We start from the raw sequence: 20533 nt of genomic DNA, 5'->3' as shown, positions 1-20533 counted from the left end.
AACTCAGGCCCATTGGCCTTGCCTGAGTTGAAATATCAAAAATTAATGATACCTTTGAGACATGTAACTGAAAGCAGAGCTACTTTTGAGCTAGAACAGCTCAGAATAGAGTAAGCCTCATTTGCTGTCCAAGCTGTGGCTCTGCCCTGACAGCAGAACACATGTTGCTCTTCTAGCATTTTCTTTGGACACCTTTTTTCTGTATTACATTGTCCTTTAGCAGAAGGTAGCTTGTTCCAAACAGTTTTTTCTGTAGCAGAACCAGGAATCAGGAGGCCTGAAGGTTCTGCTTTGTGCTGCATCTCCACAACCTCCCCATTTGCTCCCTCAGACCAGCCAACCCCTGCAACACAAGGACTCACACTGGGCACACAAAAGCCTCGTGCAAACCTTAATGAAGAGAAGGTTAAAATCCACCTCATTCCAGGCTGCTCACCACGGCAGGAATTCAGGCCCTGTTAGCTGACCTGGAATGTGACTCCTCTGAAATCCTGTTTGAAGTGGCACATACCTTTGTCCTTCACTTGGAGTTCCCTGGTAAGGAGGAGCAGTTCTGCCACATGGGGGGACACACTCAGCCTTTCTCCTGCAAATCCAAGATCTCCACTCAGAGATGGCTTCAGGCTCCTCTTCAGCAGGCCAGATCACTTGATACTCTCTTCGCTCCCAAAATAATTCTGAGGAAAGTATTGAAAACATCATTTTCATCAGTAGATGAGACCCTACAAATAATAAACCTTGGCCCATATTTCAGATTTTCCTTTTTGTAGCTTCTTGTTTTCTCCCAGAGACCAACAATTTTGATCCCTTTAGGATGAATGAACCCCTGTGTCCCCAGCAATCTACTCCAGCTGCTGCTTTAATCATGACCATTTCTGCTCCAAGATTAAATGTTGCCAAGTAATGCTTTGTCCCATCTGTGCCTCCAAGTGAAACAGTGATTAAAACCCGCTAATTCTTTAACTCCATTGTTTTATTTTTTTGCTCAGAATGAAAGCTGCAGCACAGATGAGGATGCCCTGTGCTTATGGCTCCTTTGCCAGTGGTGCTGAGTATTTCAAACTGTGTCAGCAGAAATCCTCTGCTGGAGGGTGACACAGTGAAATGCTTGATAAACTTCAACACAGTGTGCCTCAGAAATGACTGTGAGAATGATCAGCTTGTGAATATTAGCTTTATTTTACAGACTGGGAAAGTCAGAGGAAGAAAAGGACACTGACAAGAGTTTATGCCAGAAATACATTGCAGAGCACAGCTCTAATTCCCAAAACACTCTTTAATTACGTTACTTTTCTCCTTCAGAATATGAAGCAGTAAAGAAACTTTAACCATTGAGAGGAGAAACAGGAGAATACAGAACAGTGTGTGTTTAGGCATGTTACAAGAAGTTACTGAAGGTATCCTAAAGAAAAAGGTAAGCAATGCAAAAGATGTGGAATGTATTTGTGCACTCAGTGTGTTCATACTTTAAGGAAAGGCAATGAAAACAAAACTAGCAAAACTAAAAATATTCATTGATATGTATAATTTAACTTAATTTCCTGGAATGTTGCAAAAAATAAAGTGAACAGATGTAGTGAAGGAATGCAGACGTGGATACTTCTGTCTCTGACTTATTATGGCACAAATCCACACCCAACAAAAACTAATCTCAGATCTGCAAGTTAAATACTTGAGGTGTCAACAGCAATTTCAAGGCACATGAACAATATCTAAGGAGAGAACAAGGCAGTGTTGTGTGGTGTGGTACTTCAAGATGGTGGCTGAAAAAAGCAGCTAATGTCAAATTCTTAACTGGTGACTTAGCTCGAGAGGGATATATTGAAAACAGCTGCCAGCAAATATGCAGTAAAGAACCTTTAAACCAGGCATTAAAGATAGCAGATAACTAGAGCAATTTCTAGCCTCTTTTCCCAGTGTTGCACAACAGAAGTTAAGGATTTCTCATCCTCCTCACACCAGAATCATCACTGACTCTTCTTTTTCTAATTTTTTTTTTTTCTAAACCAAGCTGCCCTAAGCAATCCTTTTTATTAGTGCATAAAAAGGCTTTTATTATGCAATATGATGCTGCCTTTCCACCCAAAGATTTCTTTTGTCTCAACTGGAAAAATCTAAGGAGGTGGGGGGGAGTTGTTTATTTTTTTAATACAAAGATACAACCCAGCTTGAGATTCTGCCTCTCTGCTTTAAAGATTTTTTTTTTTAACAGACAAATCCAATCTGTGCATGTTTAACTCCTTCAAATGCTCCAGGAACCATTTCACACACAGAGCTTCACTCCTCAGCACCACCAGCTCATTCTGCTGAGCTGATGGAGGAAGGGCACAGTTCACAATGAAAACACTTGCTGGAACTGAATACTACTAATTTTAGTGTGGGTGTAAACTAGAAACCAACCTGGAAACCCAAAGCAAAAGGTGGGCTGAGATGCAATATGAAGATATTCTGGCCAACAAATTCGCTTTCTTTAAATACTGACTGGTAGCCTATTTTTTCCAGTTTTATCCCATCATTTTTAATTAACAAAGAAAATCTTGTGCAACTAACTTGGGTGGCAGCATTCCTGGAATCTGCTTTCTGAGCAGGCTGGAAACTCCTGGCAGAACCAGTGAGTTAACTTTTCTATTAACAAAACACAAAAATGAACAGTACAATCGGTGCTGAAGCCCATGTGTTATTTATTTGGACACCAAACTCTATTTGTGTCAGGCTCTTCCAGCAATTTCGGTTTTCACTGTGCCAAAGATGGAAATTAGTGAGATGCACTGGAAAAGTTGTTATGATAGAGCTGGAAGGAAATTGGGAAGGTTCTGTAGATACTTTAAACAGACATATTTGGGAGTTTAGCCTACATCTATTATGATTGATAGGGCCGAAATCAGACTGCCAACAAATCTGCCAAACTATACGGATTGGATGGTGCACTCTCCACAGCCACAAAGCCTAGAAACACCTTTTCCAGTGGAAAATTCAGGTTTAGATCAAATCTCATCCAAGGAACCACAGTGAGATTTCCCAGGCTGAATCAATTTTGCAATTTGTTCCCAAACATCGCAGCTCTATCATCTTACACCTCATTCTAAGCTCTGGTCTGAAATTACTCCTGGTAATTTGAGGGAAAAACTCTTGAGGAAACATCAGAACCTAGAACTGGTAGAACTAACACAGGAATTGCAAATAATGCTTCACCATGCCGAGATCAAGAATGAGCACAAAAGGGGGGTAGGGTAGGTATTATTTAAGGAAGAAAAGCCTCATGTTTGCAGGGCATTGTGTAAAAACCCAGTAGCTGAGGCTTCTGTCTTAAACATCATGTAATTATGCACAGGAACCTTGCCAGTCCCTCGTGAGGAAGGAAGATTAATGAAGAATTTAAAATGATAATACTGCCAGGCTGTAGGGAACCAAAGCAGCACATTTCTGTACAGCATGCAAATATTTTCCAGCATTATAAAAATAAACAAGCTTAGACAAGTGAGCGACTCACCACTATTTGATGAGTGGCTCTAATGCTATAGCTCAATTAACCTGCATGAAGCAATAATAACCTCACAAGCAAAGAGAAGCATCTTTCTTTAGCTTGTGAAATGAAGAGGAATGCAAAAGTCCCTGTGAGGACAGCCTGTGCATACTTGCCCAGAATTACTGCTTAGCCAGGGAGCTAATTAGCTAACGCATCAGGTGGGATGGGAACAGGTTCACCACCTCATCAGGGCTGCAGTACAGTTAAGCACTTTCAGTTTTACTCCTAAGTTTTGTGTCACTCACACCTGAAACAATCCAGTGACAGACTTCAAACTCCAGCAGCAAATTCTGTAAAGCAGTTCCGTGGTTTTTCGTAAAGGATGTGCTCGTGATACTGCCCATCCTGGTTGGCAGCAGGGGATGGGATGCTACCAGGTAGATGAAGTTTTAGGCTGGTTTTTTAGGTGCAGGTTCTTCTTTAGGTTCTTCAGACAGACCTGCACTCTGCAATAGAGGAGAGGACAGGAAACAGTGCGGAAAGGACCAGCTGTGAGGTCCCTGGGCAATACTCCCATGCTGAGTCACCCCTGTGGGTAATGGAAACACTCTGCTGCTCCATGGCCCGTGCAAACCCCAGCAGGCTGATCCCTGATCCTGCAGAATTCACTCAGCCTGTATCTCCAAGACCATTGGAACTGTGGCTGCTCTGCACAAACGCTCACTTTGGAGTGGCTGGGAGCACCAGGGACTCAGAGGCAAGGTCCCAAATTATTTAATGAATAGTGGAGGCTATCACTGAATGCTCTTTGCTTCCTTTCAGTCCTGCCCAAAGAGGAGGAGGAGGAAGGGAGAGAATACACACCAGGACAGTCCTGGATTATAAAGGTTCCCAACCTCTGGTGCCGACACCCAGACCTGCAAGGCAGAACTCAACAAGTCCCAGCGTTGTGAGAGCTCTTTAGCACCTGCTCCTAACCAGGAGGAGGTTCCAGACTCCAACCATAAACACCTCCCCAGCTCCCATTCAACCCTCCCAGCCCTGCCTGCCTCCATCTGCTGCCCGTGGCTCAGGTGATCCCGGAGGGTGGCACCGAGCAGGTGCATGGAGCACTGCCAGCATTACTCATCTTCATTCCAGAAGGGCAGAGTCACCGGGCAAACAAGAAAAACTTCCTTCTTTTAACGAAAAACAAGAACAATGTCACCCGGAGGGGGGCAAATAAGATGCATACCCATTGTATTAGATCATCCTGCTACAGCAACACAAGAGAACAATCAAAGACTGGTCCCGGTTTTAACAACTCTCCCAGCCAAACTGAGTCCACCTGAGCAAGGATTAGACTGTCCCTAACCCTGCCCCTCAAACACTTCTGTCACTGGGACCAGGCACAGGGAAGCCTGGCAGGCCTGAAGAAAAGGCAGCAAGTTGCTTGGCCTGGCTGGAGATAAATAAGTCAAGACACCAACATGGGAAGATCCCCTCTAAATTACATCTCAAAGGAAAAAAAACTGAGAAGACCTTACTTGACCCTTGAATTACTGCTCCCCTCACTAAAAAGTATCAATTTCTTCACAGGGAAGTTCCTATAATCTTCACCAGCATAATTTAAGTTTTATATTACAAAAGGACAAAAAAAAAAAAAAAGAGAATAAACACTTACAAAGCCCGGTATAAATAGGAATGTGTCGTGGCTTTTAAGCATTTTGTAAAGAATGCTATGGAATTTCAATTCCTCCATAAAATTTTAAAAGTCACAGGGGCAGGAGGATTTATTCTGAATACACCAGTCTAATAGGAAAACCAGCTGCTTTTATTGAGAATATTTCTACATGAAGACATCACACCACTCCGTTACTTAAACTGTTACGCAGCACTACCTAACACTGCTCACACATCTGCAGAGTCACAACCCTTTAGGGACAGGTACTGCCATTTCTGCATAATTAATGAAACACAAATTCCAGCACAGGCAATGGAAGTTCTGCTACCACCTCCAGAAAAGTCAAGATCTCACCTTTTAAACGTCCTCTTGCTAAAACCAGCTCAAGTCCACGCAGCTTTTGCCACACCAGGTCTCATTTCAGAGGGCTGCCTTCCCAGCACAGAGCAAGCAAGATTAATTTGCCTCAAACTTCAGTGATTTCCAGTAATTATCCTTGCAGAACTGGGGAATTGCTGCAAGCCCAAGCCGCAGTTTTAATTCAACTTCAAGATTTGTTTTGTGTTTTTGCAAATGCTCCACTTCTTGCTGCTGCTGGCACTCAGGCAGCGCCCTGCTTCTGTCGTCAGCAGCCCCTGTCCCACAACTATCCCAACTATGCCTCAGCACCAGTTTCATTGCATTGTGTGGTTTCTCCATTCCTTCCCTGATTTAGTCCAGGCCTCTCCTCGGGGCTCTCAGATAATGAAAACCATGTGAGAGTAAAATGTAATCTTCAAACACGCAAACCAGTTTCATGTGCATTATCAGAAGGGAGCAAAATGTTGACAGTGCATCATTTGTCCCTACAGATAGGATCAGACTCTTTTAATTGCTGCTGAGATAAAAAAAAAAAAAAAAAAAAAAAAAAAAAAGATTGGAATCACCATCTATGTTAGAAGTCAAAATTCGAACCAAAAAGCTTAAGAAGTCCTGAAAACAATGGAAATTCGATCCCTAAACAGATATATATCCATTTTGGGCCTCCTTGAGGTAGTTTTTCCTCATATGTCAGTTGTGACATCCTGAAAATTTGTATCATAAATTGACACACACACAAAAAAAACCCCAAAAAACGTAGGTGGAGGATGCAGAGAAGAAAACAACCACTAGGGCCTAACTTTAGCATGGAATTTTCTGGCTTTTTCTAGTAATACCACAATTTAAACTATTTTAAGCCCCCATATGGAGGAGCTCTTCTTATTTAAGAATGCAGTTTCACAGAATTTAACAGGAGTAACCACAAAATCCGGAAAGCAGGCAGGAATGTCCCCTCCTTTGGTCTAAGGCCTGCTTTTTGTTTCCTTTAGAAAAAGAAACAGCTAAAATACAGGTAAATTCCCAGTTATCAGCCACAGATGCTGTGGCCCAAGGAAGGGCACAAACCCAGTTCAGTACAGGGACAGCCCAACACCACCAAGAGATCTCAGTGGGTACCATGGGTTAAAAATATGAATTCAAACTAAAAGCCTACAGAAGATCCAGCCCACCGCATTTTTAGACAACAAGGATGTTATAAAAGTGGTTTTGGTGTTGTTCTTTTATCATAACCACCTGGGCTTTTCCATGTGCACCTTGTAAAAAACCTTTAATTACCTATAAGATGATTAATTGAGCCTCACCACCACATTGGGAGGAAGATATTACTCCATTCATTTTAGCACAGTGGTGACTGGCTAAGGCCTGGCCTACACTGATGTTTTTTTTGTTGCCACAACTATGTCACTCAGGGAATTGATTTCTTTCAATGCAAGTATTCCAGCAACCACTCTAAAACAGATGCAGTTACAGTAGGAAATAATTGGTTTTAGGTGTATTGCTTAGGAAACCTCGTGTAAACCACACCAGCACAACTTCTGCTTTGCTAATATAAACTTCATCACTGCCAGAAAGATTTTCAGCAAGCACAGATCCTGCCTAAATGGATCAAGGATGTTTGCACCCCAGGATTTGTGCAAGAAATGAAGAAGAAGGAAGAGGAAACACTTCTGAGTGTTTTCTACAGCTGGAGAAGATACTTCTACAAAGGATCCTCAGCAGCTGCAGAAAAATAGTTAAAGATTTAAAAGATCTAAATCGAAAGATTTAGAGCCTTAATGAATGAAATTAAATGAACTTCACTGAGTGCACAGAAATCAGAGGTAACACACGGCTCCTTGAGCACAAATCCAAGGTGATTAACCTTCCCTGCTCCCCCTCGGAGCTCAGTCAACGCCAGCAGGGCTTGTGCAGGAAATGCACTCAGCTCTCCCCTGCCTGAGGAATGCAGTGCCAGAGCCTCTCCAGGCAGGAAAAGCTGCTGTCCTGGGTTTCCTAAGGGAACACATCCTGCTGTTTGCTTCCCCCAGCACCACCCTGGGCCCTGATCTCCAGCCCAGCCTTTTGAGCCTACCCCACAGAAGCTCCCTTCAAACCCCCTGAGCAGCAGGGGATGGGGCAGCAGTGTCACACACACAGTTACTATTGCCATCCCCACTCCCCCAAATCAGAAATCCCCTGGGCTCCCAACACATGCTAAATCCACTCTTCCTCCCAGGGATGCTAAGCTTTTTTTGTAACTTTTTCTTTTTTAAAGAAGATCCAAGTGCTCCACACCCAATCCCAACTCAACAAGAGCAAAAGCTGCTCTTTTTCATGCAATTTTGGAGTTCTCTTTTCTGCCTCCTCTCCACAGATCCCTGATTTTACCCAAAGGAAGGGTAGAGCAGGCTACGTAATGGCTCTTGGTCTTGTCTCTTCAACCTTCATCATTTACAGTAAAAAGTGTTCCAAGTTTGTTTAAATACCAGCTCTCAGCCATGACCACTCCAGAAAATTTCAGATTACCACCTCCTTGTGCACCTCCACAGACTATCCCAGGATCCCAGACTGGTTTGGGTTGGAAGGAACATTAATCTCATTCCAACCCCTCAGCACAGGCAGGGATGCCATCTCTCACTGGTTTTAAGTTCTGTCTCTCCAGAAATACAGAGGAGCTTTGTTCCTTTTCAAAAAGACAATGGGAAAACAAGGAAGATATGTTTTCCCAAGCCCCACAACTAGACAGGCTAGCCTCAGTATGAAGCAATCAAATTTGTTTCAGCTGAACACAGAACCACCCAAATTAGAACAGCAGGAAAAGTCCACCAAACCCTGATGGGAACAAAGTCACTGAAATGTGGAATTACTTTCCTTGAGGGTTACAGTAAATAATCCTAATATATTAAGTAATTATTTCAAAAAACAAGTTGTGTAGAGACACAAAACATTTTAAAGAAGATATTACTGTGACACGACTCTTAGACAAGGTCTTATAAATACTAATTAATTCATTAAATAAAATCCTAAATTGGCTTAGTTCATAAACATTCATATAAGAGAACTGTTCAACAACATTTTGGTCTACTACTAGACACTGTGCTTTGCTAATACAAATAAGCCTTTAAAAACCAATTTTATTGGATCAGTGAACTTTTTTTGTCATTTACACAAAGTCTGGTTCTATACTGTGACCAATACTGATGAACTGATATAGCCCAACAGTGATTATCAAAGAAAATGACCAAAGACCTCTCCAAACTCCAGAGGAATTTCAAATACTTAGTATTTAAAAAAAAAAAAAAAAAAAAAGTTTTTTTAAGCTGAGACACAACCAAACTAGACAAGAGTCATTCTCAGAGAGGACGAGAAAGTAAAAAAGCAGCAAGTCTGAATGGCAGCATTTATCTCTAAAGCCCTTCTGCAGGACCAAGAATGCAGAGTGCCTGCCAGGAAGAGAGGAGCCACTCAGCTATTGGGAACAGGAGGGAGCCCTCACTTCTCCAGGGCCAGCCAAGCTCCATGGGAGCTGCCCATGACGAGGGATGACACATCCAACAGCCACCACGAGGGACATGGCCACAGCTCCATCCCCAGGGGACACTCCAACACACTTCTTCCTACACCTAAGCTGAGCACCTCACACAAACCTCTCCACTCTATTAAGACAGGATTTTAAAGCTTTGAGAAGTTTGTTTCCACATGCCTTTGAATTCTGTTCTCAGGATTTATTTTTTTTTTTAATTCATATTTTGTTTTCCATTCCTATTCACTCCTCATGCACAGAGCTTCTGCTGACATCAAATGTCTGGTTTGCCCTGAATGGTCATTTATACACAGGTAAGTTTTAAATCTAGTCTTACTTTAAAAATTACATCCAAGTGTCCATGTAAGCACAAATTCCATCAACTATCAAAAACACCTTTCACTTACAGGCATAGTAAGCAAGTAAGAAAAGATTATATTGCATATTTAAAAATTCATTACTCCTAGAACAACTTCACGCTATTTTTCCCCAAAGTTGTTGGATCTTCTTCCTGTCCTGAAGACAACATTTCAAGGCTACTCTGGAGAGACAGGTAATATGCAAGATTTGGATATTTTCTGACTTTAGAGTTCTCCACACAGCCCATCACTTTCACATGAATACAACTCCAGTATCAGACATGTTCAAAGGATGAACCAAAATCCCTTTTGCAAAGGCTGAAGATATGGCCATGGAGGCTGCAGCTTGAAGTTCTTCCTGTGGCCAGCACTGCATTCCAGAGCTGTTTGGGAATACACTCTCTCCTGTATAAAAGGGTTTAACAACTCCTGCAGCCAAGCTGGACTCACAGGGCAGGTATGTGCCTGCTCTTTCATAAAAGACAATGATTTAAGTCTACAATATGATGCCGCTGCCACATATGGGGCACGTACAGAGAGAAGATCAGGCACCAGGGTATGTGGAAATCTAAACTAGAAAGTAACTACTCATCAGAAAGTAAGAAAAGCAGAGAATTCCTGAAAGGAATGAGCTTAGAGAAATGGGTTGTGGCCCAGATTCAACACAATGGACTAAATCACTTTGACAAATCCTCTAGTGCTTCCTGCAAGTGTATAACCCCAGCAACAGGCAGTTTGGAACACTTCTATGAGGAACCAAGTCCTCTCTTGTGTTTCAGTGGACAGAAGAGGAGAGAGCGAGCCCTGGACCTCACTGCCAATCCCCAAGAATGGCTGTTCTCACACTTCTATAAACACTTGGTCTCCATGGAAGAGGGATACCTAGCAGCAAACATTGGCAACCAATGGACATTTCACTCCCACTATGTCGTCCACAATAGCAAGGAGGAAATCCATGAGGCTGCTTTGATTAGGAACATTTTGAGAAGACTTCTTCAAAAGCGTCTGAAAATACCTTGAAACGTGGGAATGTGAAACAACAGCCGGATGGGGGAAAACAGGCATCTTACTTTATTCTGAAAGCATTCACACTTCAGTCCAAAGTGGGAATATCCATTAATCCAAGAACCTTTTGCCAAGAACAAGGTCATTGTTTTCTTTTTAATTCACAACAGAACCCAGCATACAACATATTCTGCACCAAACAGAGGATCTCATCATTTACAGGTGCTTGGAGCCACGTTTCAGTTTAATGCATACTCTGAACATGTAAAAACTTTATTATATTGGCTTTTGTCTACCCTGCAGGTCAGAGCTCTGCTGCTCTTTAAAAGCCAGCAATAAGAATAAAGCAAGAAGTGCACAAGGAGTTCTGCCCCACAAGGGGTTTAAACAGACAAATTCTTTCACTGTCAAAAGTATTTATACATTAACACTCTTGGACTGTTGATAATTCTAAAATTGAACACTTATTCCTGTGTATACATTAATACAACAATCTAAACCAAGCTCAAATTTTGCACCACATTAAGAAAATTAAGCTTTAGTGAGCTCAAATTTTACTTCAGCTGTTTGTTCGTTGCAGTGACAGTGAGCCCCAGCCATGGAGCAAGGCACCATTGTGCTGAGCCCTAGGAATTAAATGGTGCAAGTTGTTCTATCAAAATAACCACCAAAAAAAAAATAAAAAAATTATGCTCAACTGGAAACAAAAGGAAGGGCTAGAAGTGGGAGAAGCATTTATACTCTGAGAACTTGGGGGTTGCAAATTCTCCATTTCACCGTCATGGTTAGGAAAATGTGGCAGCAAAGCAATGCAACTTTATTTCTAAATAAACAAAAAGATTGGTCAGTCTGCTGATGCAAGACAGACTAAAGAGAACAAGAGAACTATTAAATTATCTCCACTTCTGGGACTCTGGCTATTCTTTTGCAAAGTGAATGGCTTATGCTAATCAGGATGCATCTGAAATGCATCATTCAAGCCTTCTTGTACAAATATAGATCTTATTTATCCCAAAAGATCCCCACCAGCTGGCAATGTTTGCATACAATGTTAAACCCAACCTCAAGAGCCCATGCATTATGAGTCATTTTACACTTAAAAACATTAGTTCCCTTCAGTGTTCTCCAAGACGGTGTATCCCACGAGAAGAATTTTAGTGGAATTCACCAATAATACACTATGTTACCATCCAACTTCCTCTAGCACAAAGAAGTTACAAGTTTTCTGTTGTTCAGTGGGTTGGGTTTTTTTTTTTTCCTTCTAACAGTGCTTTTCCTCCAGAACATCTTTGGGGAAGGAACAAAAGGATTTGCACCAATCCCTTCTATATGAATCAAATATTTATGCTATGCCCTCTTAAAGCACTTTCATCTAGTAACCTATGGAATGTGATCTCCTGACCTCAACACTCAGGCACGTCTAAATCAGCTGCCCTTTGAGCTGTATTAGAGGCTGCAGAGAATTTTTATACACTTGTATCACAGGCATATGAAATCCTTGTGGCCCAGTTGCGGCATTCTCTGCTACGAAGCATTAGTCCAAAGCGTGCTCTAGGAAAGGAGAATGCTTTGGTTGTCCCACGTTTATGGCACAATCCCATGTCTTGTGTCACCAGGAACAGGCAGGATGATGAACCACGCTATCAGCACGTTAACCAGCCAGCACAATTTCAATTAAAATGGCAAACTCCAGCCCCACGTCCCTCCGCATGGCCCATTCTGCCCACTCCCATTCTGCCTCCAGCCCCCTCCCCAGAGCAGATAGAGCTGCCTGCAAAACACCTCCAGAATCCAAAAGGCAAAGAGCATCTGGGATTCCCTCCATCTGGAAATCCCACCCTTTCCTCAAGAAAAATAAATCATCCTATGCTGTCTTTGTGGCTCCCAGGAATCTTTGAAGGATGGGGTTATGTTGCAAATAAGTGTCCTGGAAGTAAAAGAGAGGGAGACCAGGTGTCCCAGATGAACCTGCAACTTCAACTACAGCACAAATTTTTCCAGGGTCAATTCATGACCCCTTTCCCTCAGAGAAGCAGTCACTGAGGTAACCCTGGTGAAAGTCTGACCCAGAGGTTTAACAGGGTCACTGTCCTGATGGTAGGCTTCGTGTTTTCACAGCAGCCCTGAAAAACCGACGTGACGCTGCCCATCACTCACACGGGAGCAGCACGAGAGTGTAGAGAAAGCTCCAGAACACAGCTCTTTGTGTTGCCACCCTGACCTGCTAGAAAAGGCTCAGTTCTCTGAAACAGTCAAGCAGAAAAATGTGAGACAGCAGCCAAAACCAAGACCCCATCCAAAATCCTGGTCAGTCACCTGCCCCAGTCCTCTCACAAGGTGCTCCACTGGCTGCTGCACCTCCAGAGACTGAGGCACCCCCAGTTCTCTGAGGGTCCAGCAGCTCACAGCACGCTGACTTGCTGCCCCACCTATCCCACTTTCTTTTCCCACAGAAATCCTTCCAGGGAAGCAGAAAAAAAACCCCCAACAACTTAAAAAAGAAAGAGGAACAGGGAGCAGAACAGACTGATACGTAGCATTTCCTGTATCATCCACAGGAAAAACCCACGCAGCAGGGAAGAGCTCAATGTCAAGGCTGGTTTCACCACATGAACAGGCAGTTCCTCCTGCTGGGGGATGCTGTGTGATTCCACAGGGAACAATACAATCTTCCCTGACACGAGGAGTCCCACTGCCAGCCACACAAAATTCCACAGGTCCTTCCCTTGCAGAAATGGCTGGTAGCAAAGGAAAGAGGGGAATGAGGAATGTGGGTACGGAGCTGGGGGAGAAGAAAAGTGAGACATTCACTGTGGAATTATCACTTGTATACCAGGACACCCTCAACACTTGGCCCCTTCAGAAAGGAGGATTCTGCAAAATATGTTTCCCTGCACAGAGACTGGGCCTCCATCCAGTTATTATGTGCACATGTCCCTGCTGCGTTTTCAGTCTTACTTCGGAAAAAAAAAATCTCAAAACAAAGAAAACATCCCCTCGTATTCACTCTGCACAGTGCCAAGCGTGCTCCTGACCATGCTCAATAATCTGTTAAGGAGTGTTAATTATGGGTGCAACACTTTTACACCTTGTGACACAGCAGTAAAGCACTTAATGTAAAACAAATTCCAGTGTGAAACAAGAAATCAGCCGATCGTGGCAGCCCTGTTTGCACGTGTGATACACAAATGCACATACATGATCCTCTGTGCAGCACGACCAGCAAAGACAATCTCAACACGTGGATTACAAGCACAATGACTGCAATTATTTTCTCAAAAGAAAAGAGCACCACAAGAAACGGCTGCTTTCAAACACAGCCTGACACAAACCCACTTCAGCGACTTCCACCGAGTTTTACTCAATCCAATTACACACAAGTACATCACTATTCATTCTGGCAATTTACTACCACTGGTGAAATAGGTGGATGAGTGTATTCTTTTTTTTTTTTTTTTTTTTCAAGAATTTTGCAAGATGAAAAATAAACTTTACAGGAGAAAGAAGTGATGGACAAAAGCTGACAGAGAGCCAGTCTAAATCCCAGGTTAAGGCTGAAGAAAGAATGCAGAGTCCCTTGCAGCATGAGCACATCTCTTACCTACTGATCTGCTGAAGACAAAAGGGTTTTCTTCTTTTCAGAAACTGGACACTTGTAGCTCGTTGGGTCAGTCACACAAAGCTTCCCTGCTGCCAAAGGTATTCTTTTTCCCCTCGGGTTTTTGTTGTTGTTGTTTGGTTTTTTACCCCGGAGAGTAAAGGGCAGAACAGTGGATTCAGCAGGGGCAAAGGCTGGAATTCGAGATTTAACGGGCTGGAGAACTGCAGAGCTCTCTCCAAAAGATGCTGTATTTCAAGGCGCTTTCATTTGCAAATCCTTCTTCATCCTCAGTGTCAATAAAACTGGAGGAGGGGGAGTAAACTTTTTTTAACCGCAGAAACAAACCGGACTCCACAGAACGGGGAACGTGATACGAACCGGATTTGTGGCTCTACTCTTTCTTTTATTAAAAATAAATATACTTTTCAGAACAGGCAATAGAGCTGGAAGAGATAAAAAATCCCAGAGTCAGCCCAGGACCTGCCCGCGGTCGCTGGGAGGAGGACAGCGGTACCTCGAGAGCGGCAGAATAAACACAAAGAGGGGAAAGTCCGCGTCCCGGCGGTGGCAGCTCGGCTGTCAGTGGCAGCGCCGCCCGGAGCAGTCGCAGCGCCCGCGGCCCCGGCAGCGAAGGGCGGCCCGCGGCATCGCGCCCGGCCGGGCTGGGCTGGGCTGGGCTGGGCTGGGCTGGGCTGGGCTGCGCTCGCTGCTTCTCCGCGGTTACCTGTGCGCGGCGGCGGAGCGGCACCGGGCAGGCTCGGCGGCACGGAGCGCAGCGCTGGGCTCGGCTCCCTCCTCCGCCTCCTTCCGCTGCTGTGGGCGCGGGCGGCCCGCGGGACGCGCTGGGCCGGGGCGGGCAGGAAGCGCCGCCGCCCCCGGGCCCGCCCCGCCCGCGGCACCGCCCCCGCTCCGCTCCGCTGCGCCCGCCCGCCGCTATTGTGTGCGGACACACGGACACACGGACACACCGAGACGGCCGCCGCGGATCCGAGCCCCGCACACGCACCCCAACAACCCCACTCTGTGCCCGGGAGCGGTGGCCAAACGCTCCTGGAGCTCTGGAAGCTTTAGGGCTGTGCCCATTCCCTGGGGAGCCTGGGCAGTGCCCGGCACCCTTTAGGGGAAGAACCTTTCCTGAATTCTCAACCTAGACCTCCCTGACACAGCTCCAGCAGTTCCCTTGGCTCCTGTCCCTGCTCACAGGGAGAGAGATCGGAGCTGCCCCTCCACTGTCCCTCGGGAGGATGCTGAAGACCACAATGAGGTCTCCTCCAGGCTGAACACACCAAGTGACCTCAGCCACACCTAGTAAGAGTCCATCTAGACCTTTCCCCATCCTCCTGGCCTGCTTTGTACACTCTTCTCAAAGCTTTTTTTTTTTTTTTTTTATATTGAACTGCCCAAAACTGCTCAAAACATTGGAGGTGAGAACACCCCAGTGCAAAGCAGAGCAGGACAATCCCCTCCCTGGCCTGGCTGGTGATGCTGTGCCCAGTGCCCTCCAGGACAGCCCTGATCCCTCTGCAGGAGGAGCCACCTGGGCAGCTCTGGAAGCCCCATCAAAACCAACCTGCCAAACCACTGGACTGAAATGAGTTTATAGCAATGTACACCAGCCCAGGACTCGCCCCCGTTTTTGCTGGACAGATGCTGAAAATAAATGAAAGTGAGGCAAGAACACATCATGACTAACTGCACATAGGCAGGGTATTAAAGGAGATCCCTGTATATAATGTTCTGCTTAAAACCAAAATGTACATCGTGTGATCTTCCAAAGCTTAGGCTATCCTAATAGGAAATATCCACTGACCTCTGCTCCTCTGACACACCTGGAAATAATGGTCAGTGTGGAAAGATGAGACTGAAGACACTTCAGTTCTCCCCAGATACAACTCTGATTTTGCTGTGTTTCAGTATTTTATTGCATGATAAAAGATGGTGGCCACATTCAGAGGTGGCTTTTGCTGAAGGCTTTTGTGCCTGGAATCACAGTGTGGAATTTCAACTCCTAAAACAGTTTATCTTTAAACATTCCACAGCCTTTACAGCAAAGCATGAACGCTTCACCTTTGTGCATGTGACCCCATTCAAAAGCCTGTAAAATGATCCCAAAATGCTGCTAAAAAGAAAGACTTAAAGCAGTCCTGCTTTGGAAGATCTGATAGAGGATTAGTAATGGCAGTAACACAGTCAGCTCTGCAGTGGAACCAGTCTTTGCATCAGAGAGGCAAAACTCTTGTTCTGGAATGGGCTAAGCACCACCAGCTTCTCCTCACCCTGTCCCTGTAATCAGGGCAAATCCCCAGTCTAAACAAGGCTGAGAGATAACAAACTGGTCCTTCAGTAGGGACTTATTTGTGTACAAACAATCGTACCCTGCCTTTCTCACAATCCACCTCCTCCTCCAGCTCTTTGCATAGGGAGCACTGGAATCCTCCCCCAGTGAGGCCATTCCTGTCCTGAGCTCCCAAGGAGGACAATCTCCCAGTGACAGCTTCCACTTGGCTCCTGGTCATTACCTTGTAATTTCAAAAAAAAAGAGCAAAACAAAAAACTGAATGCAGCTGTCACGGTGTGTCCGCAGCTGATTTAATACATAAAGGCTTGATCATGCAAATATGAAGCCCACTAAGCACTACCGATTTGGTAAGGTTTGGCCTAAGAAGCCACCAGTTTCCAAAAAGAACTGAAAGTGCAAAAACTGGCCACATGTAAAATCCTTGCACTGTGAAATTTGGCTTGCATATGAGGAGAGATTCACCCATTTACCTTTTAATCACTCTGAGCAAATAAATCCTTTCTCACATTCCAAACTCTTAACATGGAAAAAAAATACTTGGACAAAAATTCAGGAAGTTGAATTACAGAAATCCCAAATGCATCATTTATAAACATCTATTTTTCCCCTACCTCATAACCAACATTCATGCACTGGAATGTTTTAATGGAAGAAATGCAGAAAACATGTAAACAGCTCATTAACATCCCATAACTTTACAGTTTGAAACACCAAGGAAAAAAGAAAAGGCAGTGGAGAAGCAGCTACTGAAGGCCACATTTGCTGGATGCTGTGGGGCAGCGTTGTAAGGGAAATGCACAGCTAGAGCAAGGGAAAGAGTTATAAACTGTGCTTCAGTCGCACATCCTGTCTCCCTCCCACATGCTCAGAGAAAATATGGGAGTAAAGAGAGGAGGCAGAGTCATCAGGAAAACACAACTATTGCTTCATGCAGGCACTGGGGAGCAGCGAGCCTTGCCCGAGGCGTGTAAACCTCAGCTTCTCTGCTACCTATTCCAGCAGCACTGCTCATGTTCAACCCACACAGCTGGAGATACCAGCCTTATCGGGACTGCAAAAGAACAAAGCTACATGAAATCCAAACCCTCTTCCTTCAAATCCTGTCCCCCTGTATCCTCCCTTCACCCAGCTCCCCGCCCAGCCCAGCGCTCAGGAGCTCCAGCGCACATCTGAACGGCTGCCAGCGGAGGAAGCGAGCAGTTTCCATACACACATCACGCCACAATGTGGGAATTCAGGAAACAACACAAGAAAAGGGTTCCTAATAACTGTTCCAGCGTGCTCGGGCCAATTTATGCAATCACACAAAGGTCACGGTGGTTGTGCTAAAAAGCACAAAAGATAAGCGCTACAACGGCAACTAATTCAAAGTAGGAGAATAAATCTCGGGCTTAGGAAAACCTGGAGTTGCTCCACCTACAATTTTTTAAGAGGTTGTCCTTCACATTCTTTAAAATTCCTCCATCTTAAAGTTCCTCCCTCCAGGAATGGCTGTAAGTCTGCTGCCCTTTGTCCGCAGCAGCTGGAGCTCAGGAAGCTGCTGATATTATCCCTCCTGTACGGACACACCACAGCTCAGCTCAGCATCCACTCAGCACAGCGCACAGGGGCCTGAATTAATTTCCATGCATCTCTGATCTCGGGCCAGTTTAACAGAACTTTTCTTCTTTGCATGTAAATATAAAGGGTTAGCAGTGCTCAGAAGTGGCATTCAGCTCTTGGGGTCAGACAGAACATCCTCACCAAAGTCAGGGTTTTTTTGTCTATAAAATATATTATTGGGCAAAATAACGACCCTACAGTAAACAGACAGTCATACAAGAAGTAGTTAAAAAACCTAAGAAAAGGAACTGAGGATGTTTGCCAGGAATGAGAGCAGGAGCAAGGAACAGGCATTTCTGCACAGGGAGAGTGTATTTCTTGTCACATAAGCCGAAGTCAGAATCCCAGAATGGTTTGGGTTGGAAAGGACCTTAAAACTCATCTCATTCCATCTCCCTGCCATGAGCAGGGACACCTTCCACTATCCCAGGTTGCTCCAAGCTCCATCCATCCTGGCCCTGGACACTTCCAGGTCAATTTGACAGATACTCATCGAAGAAAAGGAAGTGAGTGAACCAACACATTTGGGAATACAGATCAAAAGAAGCCAAAAAGATTCCAAACCTTGTAAAAATCACAAGAAAGGTGTGGAGAAAGCACCAAGGTACCAGAAGGTTGAGTGGTTGATCCAAAGTCAGGTTGAGAGTTCAGTCTGCACTTGCAGAGGCCCTGCCTTGCTGCCCACATGTACAGTGAGCTCAGACATGCAGTTCTGCAGCTTTTGCTGCTGTTTTACCACCTGCTTTTAGCACCCAGCACCTTCAGGGTGGCCATGGCCATCTTTCAGTCATATGCAGAGGATTTGGTGCTGCTGCCACATCCAGCCCTGAGCTGTGACAAGGCCTGAAAGGCTCCCTTGGGTCCTGCCATTGAGTGTGGCTGGAGAGCAACTACGATTTCTGAAGGCAAACAGAATGAGACAGACGAGAGATTGAGGCATGAAGTACATGAGTTATCATTCACCAAGATGGCAAAAAATGGCTATTCACAGACCAATAGCACCTGAAATTAACACCATCAAACTTAACATGCGTGGAACTGCTAGAAAAATTCTACTCCAAACACACGAGCAGGAACAGTTACACACTACTTATTCCTCTGGCCTTCACTAAGTTAACTGCTGTGCCTTTCTACACAAGTGTATTATTTTACCAATTCTATACAATAAAACTTTGATGACCACACATTTCTGGGAGGGAAGTAATTGATATAGAAACCTCTGCAAAAGCAGCTTCATGTCCTGTCTCTTCTGTGATTTACACTGTAACACAGCCCCAGCTCAAAGATTTTTCATGCTGCTGTGTGTAAAGAGTTTTAAAAGTCTGTCAGTCTGGGAGGTGCCTCTAATGGATTGTAACTCAAGTGCAGCGTGGTTCCTGGGGTGAAGAAAAGGCCTGCAAGGAAGGGGGAGAAAAGGAACAGCTTACCACAGTGAAATGTAATATAGAGGTCAGCAGCGACATGTCACCCTTGAGGTGATTGATCAGGTACCACCTGTAAGGAGAATTATTCTAACTGCTGAACCTTGGCCCTTCTCTGTGCAGAAGTGCAGAGGAGAGCTGTGTATCCAGGAGAGTGGTAAACAACTGCCAACTATGGGAAAACAAATGTTTCAGCTCTGCCCTAAACACACTCACACCTCAGTGCCTTACACTTAAATGTAATTTGGGCAAAGTAAGGTTAGTCTGGACAAAGTGATTTCCTTACAAAAGTCTGTTCTTCTCACAAAGATGGACCTGTAAGCCTTTAACTGATGTCTATTATATGTTAACAACCTTGATGCAGGAAAGTTGACCACTCCCTTGCTTCTCTGCACTCTTACCTCTCAAGTCTCTTTAGAAAGAGATGTGTCTTTAAAATCTACTAGAATTAATGGAAAGATTCCCTCAAATTCCAGTGGATTTGGATCAGAGTGAACTGTAAGAGTAAGGCGTGGAGGCACTGAACTTCAGCTCATTGTTTGTTTGCTCTCAAGGACTAAAGATTGTGTGAAATTACAAGTGAACGAGATGTACAGCAGGTTCTGCAGCAAAACCTAGACTTGCTAATCCTGATATTCCAATGACCATAAAGCCTAAGAGGTGACCACCATGGCTGATTTGATAGCAAAAAGCCCAACCTCTTCAAAGCCCCCCAGGCCTTAAAATGGTACAGCCGTATTGATAAATACCACAGGGACAGGGGACAGGGGGTGATCTTTGATTTAAAGCTCTTGTAACTCATCTTTAATGCTGATGTCAGAAGAAGACTCAGAAGTGAGAAAAGAAAGAGGCCAAACCAACATCAATCTCTGGTTTTGCATTGCCTGGGAAGGGTAAAGGCATGGTCTCAGTGAAACACTGAGTGTGCCATGTGCATGCAAGAGCTTTGCTAATTGCAGGAGTAGAACCATCTTCCCCTGCTACAGAGAAGCTGTACTGAAGAATAACCAGCTTATTCTGAACATGAAATTAAAGAAGAGATGTGAAAGGAGAAAAATATGTTGGATACAAAAAAACATATTGAAATAAAATAGATTAATTTCTCTTAAACAACTGCTTCAAAAAGTGCCAATTAGAATTTTTATGAATACATAGATGTGCTCCTAAAAACAGTCTTTCCCCTGTAGTAAGCTACAAAAAGACTGATAATTAGAGAGAGCAAGATATCAAGTTACAGGTAATTGATTAACATTTC

General features: G+C 44.3%; 1 protein-coding gene across 6 annotated transcripts in view; it reads right to left on the bottom strand.

Moving 5' to 3' along the window:
• Positions 1-20533, bottom strand: part of AMOT (angiomotin) — a 60984-nt gene that overhangs the window by 34552 nt on the left and 5899 nt on the right. For 3 of the 6 annotated variants that reach the window (XM_086850157.1, XM_086850156.1, XM_086850155.1), the window contains exon 2: positions 512-677. The gene's annotated coding sequence lies outside the window, so the exon portion shown is untranslated. Of the gene's footprint in view, positions 1-511; positions 678-3773; positions 3973-4330; positions 4501-13956; positions 14400-14680; positions 14832-20533 lie in introns of those variants that run through there. The other 3 variants (XM_086850153.1, XM_086850154.1, XM_086850158.1) reach the window with 3 other exon arrangements.

Source organism: Cyanistes caeruleus, chromosome 14 (assembly GCF_971803275.1).
Source record: "Cyanistes caeruleus chromosome 14, bCyaCae1.hap1.1, whole genome shotgun sequence".
Taxonomy (NCBI): Eukaryota; Metazoa; Chordata; class Aves; order Passeriformes; family Paridae; genus Cyanistes; species Cyanistes caeruleus.
Note: the sequence above shows the minus strand (reverse complement) of the source record. Positions and strands in the feature narration are given on the sequence as shown.